Genomic DNA, 6,977 nt, shown 5'->3' with positions numbered 1-6,977 from the left:
AGTGAAACAGGAGGAGCCCGGGGAGAAATGTGGTCATCGAATTAAGGGAAAAAACACCACTAATCTCAAACGACATCTGAAGACCTTCCACAAGGAAATCCAGGTAAATGTAAAAATGCATTAGCACCATATGACTGAGTGAATTTGTATGGACTAGTATATCACGGAGCCATTTGTGGTGGATTAGCCCATCTGTTGCTAGCTACTAGCTAGCCCCCTGATGCTAACGCTAGCCACGTGATGGCTCACAGGGCCCGGGGTTGGCTCACGAAGTATAAGTACGCTTAAACCTAGCTAACGTACATCCTGTGACTGAGCCAGACGGACACAATTAATGACCAACAGATTGATTAACAGTAGCCTAGGGCAGCGGTTCTCAACAGGGGTTCCGCGGAGAGCTGCCAGGGGTTCCGCGAGATGCCTGGCAATGTTCTTTAAAAATATAGAATGACAACAGTCTTATTTTGAAAATCCTATAGCGGGTCTCATTTATGCCCACGCGCAGCCCTAGCTATAATAACTAGGCTCCGAAAGCTAGCAACATTAAGGTCATTATGATACTCTTATTTTGAAAATCCGTGGTGTCGTGACTCATATCCGCTCCAGCACACAGCCAATAGGATGCATCTCCACACAGCAGGCTGAGCAGTAGCGTCTCTCAGCTCAGCAGCAGTAGCGTCTGGATCTGGAACGCGGACATTGAAACACAGCAAGGGTAGTGTTTTTGCGACCCAAAACAAATCCCTGCTGTTTTATTCCGCAACGGGTCAAATGCATATAACATGCTTTGCAATCCTTGCCATTCCTTTATGACCACGTTGTGTTTAAGACCGGAATTAATGTCCCATTACCATAAGCTAACAACAAGCTAAAAGCCCTGTTCAGAGCGACAGAGAACAGCAGGGTGGGGACTTAGTTGGAAGGATGACTGGGAAGGAGGGGGGGGCATTCTCCCTCTATGTGTGTGCGTTTGAAAAGATGATGAAGTCAGACTACTATATTATATTGATAGTAAATGTACTGAGGGTGGACAGACAGATTATGTTGATATTTAAACATAAAAAATACAATACATAATAAATGTATCCATGATCATCATGCAACATAAAACAATTGCAGGAACGGTTTGGGAGAGGAAGGTGTTTTAGGTTGCGTGTTCCAAAAAATTTACTTAAAGTTTAAAGCTCAATCTATCAAAACGTGGCACTTTATAGTGAATCCAAATTCTTTTTGGATTACAGAAAATTATCCCTAAAGTGCTATCTGTTGCAGCTGCACTGTTTTCCATGAAAATACCATATTTGGATAAGTTTGACCATTTCTAAAAATCTGAAAATCATTATTTAATAAAACACAGAAAAGGATCACCAAGTTACTCTGGATAAAAAAAAAACTTTACAGACAACATTGAGACAAAGCTTCCTGACACATCTCCATCCAAACTCTTGGAAGAACTCATTGAAATCTCATCTGATACCACCTGGAGAGCTAGTTTCAGAGTGTGGTGCTGAGTACCAAGTATCTCATGATGCTGCAGTTAAGGTGTTGATACCATTCAGCCCCACATATCTGTGTGAAGCTGGCTTTTCATCCATGACAGCTCTGAAAACAAAATAGGGCCAAGTTGAGCCTTGATGATGACATGCGTGTTGCCTTGTCAAAGATCTCCCCACGTATTGACCGTATTATTAGCCAGCAGCAGTGGACCTCGCATTGAGCTAGAAATGTCCACTGAGTGAACAAGTGCTTATTTTCTGTATTTATTTATATTTTTTGAGAAATGGTAACTTGGTGATCCTTTTCTGTATTTAAAAAAAATACATGATTTTCTGTTTTTGAGAAATTGTCAAACTTATCCAAATATGCTATTTTTATGGAGAACAGTGCAGCTGCAACAGATAGCACTTTAGTGATCCTTTTCTGTATTTAAAAAAAAAATTGTCATCAGATTCAGATTCAGACAACTTTATTGATCCCGCGTGGGGCAATTCATATTTGCAGATTCACCAACAAGCAACAAAGACAAACAAACAACAAAACATCTCAACGACAGCACGGCAAATAAAGAGTCATTGTATCATCATTGTAGCAAAAAAGACAGGACCGGGAAAGTCTTTATCGTATGTAGGGGTGCCCTGGAATATTTTATTGAACACAGGGGTGCCTTGGCAGCAGAAAGGTTGAGAACCCCTGGCCTAGGGTGTGACAATGCATCGAAATGCATAGATCCTAAGGTGACAATTCAACTGCATCGATTTGAAAATGTTAAGAATCGATTAGAATCGCAATTTTAATGTGCAGTAGTGCTGCTGTTATTCTCAATGTCCGTTACAAAAATGAGACAAAAACTGACTAAGACTAAAATGCTCAGACATTTAATTAACTAAACTGTCAAAATAAAGTGTGACCCTTTTGGTCGCATAGTTCAGACACACAAACACACACTCGATTTCCAACATCTAATTTACCGCCTTCCGCGAACTTCACAGACAAATCCCCAACTCTCCCAATAATAATGAAATCCTCTGCATCCTACCGGACAAACCCTAGCTTTCCATCCTTGCTGTTCAGTTTATGCTGCCAAATCTGCATATCTAGGCTTTAAATACAATTTAAATCAGTATGACATTGGCCTATAGATGGTTTCAGATGGCGTTGCTAGGGAGAAAAGCTTGGACTCTACAGCTGATTTCCTGTTGGATCTGTTGCAGTGATTTGCTAACATCAACAAGTGACAAGAAATCAAACATGTCCCGTTCCAGAACATAGGGTCTAGTCTATAAAAACCCATTTCCTCTGAAGTCACGGTGTCTGTTCACATTCAGAGTAATAAGGGTTCCCGCCAAACGACGTGTCTGAACACAAAGAACTGTAATTCACAGCTTCCTCCTCCTCCTCGCCGGCCAAGGGGATTGAAATAGCGCTGACATTTCTCTAGCAGCTCAAGCCTCTTCCCTCCTCACTGCCTGGGAGTGGAATGGAACGTGTTTCGCGGGCAGCTGACATTTACCAGCACTACACGTCCTCTCAGATACACCACTAATTGAAGTAAAATAAAGAAACTCGCTCTCTTTCTCTCACTCTCGTCCGGGGGAGAAGAAAAATACAGTGGATGACACTCCTGGTCTTCCATTTACACAGAACTAATAGCTTTGTGTCTATATCCCGGCCCCCGAATTAACTCTCCAAATTAATTTCCTTCAAGACCAGTTCTATTCAGCGGTGCTTAGTAATGAGAATCCTGGGAGACACGGCGTTTCGGATACGGCACAGATCTGTATCCGCAGCAATGATATCCGTGCTGCCAAAACAAGCTCCTGATTTTTCATTTGCAAATGCACGCAAGCGTAGGCGAACGCAACGCCAGCCTATAAATAGGAAACTGTTGAGAAAAAGAAAATCTCCTGAAATCTAGGGTGATATCATTGAATATGCCATGAATAATAATACTCGTTTTCAACAAGTTAATATAGGTCTCTGAGGTCCCGAAAATATGTGTTACGTTTATTTTGCAGAAGATACTGCTCAGATCATGCATTCTAGCAGCCTCTATACCCCTCTGTTTCAGTCCTGTTCTCATTCTAGCAGCCTCTATACTCCTCTATTTCAGTCCTGTTCTCATTCTAGCAGCCTCTATACCCCTCTGTTTCAGTCCTGTTCTCATTCTAGCAGCCTCTTACCCATCTGTTTCAGTCCTGTTCTCATTCTAGCAGCCTCTATACCCCTCTGTTTCAGTCCTGTTCTCATTCTAGCAGCCTCTATACCCATCTGTTTCAGTCCTGTTCTCGACAGGCTGTTTCTGTGCCTCTAGCTTGCTCTGGAACTGTGGCATGCCTGGCTCAAATATGAGGCCATATTCAGCAATTGCATGACTTATCTCTTGCCTAAAATGTTGTAATAAACATATTTTGGTTAACCATTTGGGGGGAAAGGAGAATGTTTATGAGCAAGCCACCATTTTGTACACAAAATCACATTCAACCATTTGAATATCTGTTATTGTGCATTATGTAAACAAAATAAATGTCCTTTAACACATTGGGCGCCGGGGGTTGTGCCCATCATTGTACCCAGTCTGCCACCGTTGAAAGCCTATGGAGATGTTTACCTTCTTTGCAGGGCTATAACTTTTTAAATTGTATTGCTATATTGACATTACTATGGCCCATTCAACATCAATTATCTATCGTTCAGGATGTGGGAACGTTATATCTTTTCATTCATACATTGTTGTGTTAATACCATCTAGAATATAAGTATGTTTTTAAGGTTTTCTGCTGTAATTCCAAAAATGAGTTATAGGCCCGGACGCATGTGATAGATTATCGATTGGCGTTTCTTTCCTATACACGCTATATTAAAAAATTCAAATGTATATGTATATGTATATGTGTATGTAAATGGATATGATCTGTACACATTATGCTTCATCATGCGTGAAGGAAAGGGGGGAGGCGTTTATAATTCCTTGATCGTCAGTAACGGCTTTATTTAGTATGGGTTGATATGTTGAGCAGATGGTTTGCAGTGAAATGAATAAACAATCGGGCTGAAAATAACGTTATATTCCTCTTACCGTTCGCCGATGAGACTGGAGGAAAAATATCCCAATTATTTGACGTCGATCTCCTACATCCATTTCCGGTTTGTATGGCGTAATAAACGCCGAAATCATATTGATTATTGCGTTTCGAAAGCGATCAAAATGCACTAGAGTGTTTGTCTGGATCCACGTAACAAGATATGACTGCCGGAGGGATTTCCTCTACGCACCGATCGCCACTTCCGGTTTTGGCGAGAGTGTAACTCGCCCGACCATCCACCAGGCGGCGGTATTGAGGCGTTGCAATCTCATACAGTGTTCCGCTGCAGTCCGGAGGGAGGCTGGATGAATTATGAATGCTATGGCGAAAAAATTTAATATTGATCCCAAAAACGATTTACGCCGTTGTTGGCGTTCAACGCATGGCGGGCAATAACGACTTACGTCGTTTTTGGCGACCAATGTGTTAAGATCAACATACAGTCAGGTCCATAAATATTTGGACATTGACAAAAGTTTCACAATCTTGGCAATCAAGATGTGCTTTAAGTGCATACGTTCAGCTTTAATTATTATTTTTTTTAATTATTTTCTAGCATTTTTACAGCTTTTATTGGCCACGCAGGACCGACAGAGGAGAGGGCGAACGGGAGGAGAGGTGGGGAGGACATGCGACAAATAACGACGGGAGCTGGGATCGAACCCGGGTCGGCCGCGTAGGTGCGCGAGGCACTATGGTATGCGCCACGAGGGTGCCCCCTAGTTCAGCTTTAATTTGAGGGTATTTACCTCCAAATCAGGTGAACGGTGTAGGAATTACAACAATTTCTACATGGACACCCCCTTTTTAACACAATCCCGGCCATTGGGGGCCGTCTAATCTCACGCTATACGGCCAGTATTTCAAAACAAACTTTCATTGTGCGTGAGGCTGTTTGTAGAGCTAAATCTATACTTTATAGTATTGCTATCTGTCCATTCTCATTGTCAATTGACACCATAAACCGTCCCTTCAAAATGGCTTAAAGAAATAATTTTTTCATCAATACGTTCCCATTTTATAGCGTCTTGAATATAAGTGTAATATGGGATTTGGTCTGGTATATTTCCTGGAAGGCTGACAAGTCGCTGACAATAGGCAGAGAAACAGAGAAAAACAAAGAAACGAAAGGAACATAAGACCACGGGGGTACAGGGAAAAAACAGCATGAGATACACAGAAACATAAAGCCACAATAACAAACATCAAAACAGGTTGGAGGGGGGGGGGGGTTAAGGTTGGGGAAGGTTGAAGGCTAGGGAGAACAGGTGGGTTTTGAGGCGGGATTTGAAGGTGGAGAGTGTGGGGGAGTCTCTAATGGTCTGAGGGAGGGAGTCCCAGAGTCGAGGTGCAGCTTGTGAGAAGGTCACCAATGTTTTTGAGTTTGGATGACGGGACAGTGAGGGAAGCAGTGGAGGAGGACTGGAGGAAACGGGTGGGGCGGTAAGGAAAAAGGAGATCAGACCAACGGCGGTTTATTGTAAAATGCAGCTTGCATCTGGCCTACACGGTGGGTCTACTCAGGACACAGTAAGTCTACTCAGGACACAGAGCCTGGAACATTGTCTTTTTACCTGGAAAACTTCTCAATGTCAACATTGTTATCACAACACACAACCTAAAACCCCTCCCTACCTCCCTCTCCCCAACCGTTCCTACAACCATTTATTTTATTTTGCATGATCATCTGTACATTTATTATGTATTATATTTCTTTATGTTTAAATATCAACATTATTAAATATCTTTCCAAAGACCAGATATGGTACGCACACACACATAAAGGGAGAATGGCTTATAGCGGACAAGTATGATTTTAGATTATTTCAGCTAATGAAGTTGAATGTTTATTATCATCAACTATCCAGTTCGTTTTGCTACTCAAACGTCCATTGAACGTACAGCAGAGGGGGAAAGAGCGAGACAGGCTCAGCCCCCCCCCGCCCCCTTTCCTCACTATTGGAACTCTGCTGTTTTCTGTGTCTGTGAGCAGGGTTAGCTAGCTTAGCTTAGTTAGCGTTATCAGCTAACGTTAGTTTAGGTTTTTACTGCAACGTGGGCTTACAGGAATGGCGAGGATGCAAAGCTTGACGCATTGGTTGCCTTGACGACAGACAGCTGGACTGCCCTGACAACCGAAAGCTATGTTTACCATCACTTGGTTTTTGGATCGATTGTGACCAGGCTGCATGCGCTAATAAAAATAAATACTCTTGTTGCTTCGTTAGTACAGTTGGTTGTTTTCAGCGTGTTATGTGCGTATCTGTTATTTAGTTATTTAGGCCTATTGGACATTTTTGTCGACATAAGTAGATTTTTCGTTTGTTTATTTGTTCAGTTAACCCAACAGCGATTATATACGGGTTTGGCTGACGACAGTTGAACGCCAACCAC

The 6,977-nt window shown here is 42.2% G+C and overlaps 1 protein-coding gene across 3 annotated transcripts in view; it reads right to left on the bottom strand.

Annotated features, from left to right (window-relative positions):
- Positions 1-6,977, bottom strand: part of tbc1d22a (TBC1 domain family, member 22a) — a 171,060-nt gene that overhangs the window by 6,614 nt on the left and 157,469 nt on the right. The gene's annotated exons all lie outside the window — the stretch shown is intronic.

This window comes from Notolepis coatsorum (genome assembly GCF_963971535.1).
Source record: "Notolepis coatsorum genome assembly, chromosome: 15".
NCBI classification, from domain to species: Eukaryota; Metazoa; Chordata; class Actinopteri; order Aulopiformes; family Paralepididae; genus Notolepis; species Notolepis coatsorum.
Note: the sequence above shows the minus strand (reverse complement) of the source record. Positions and strands in the feature narration are given on the sequence as shown.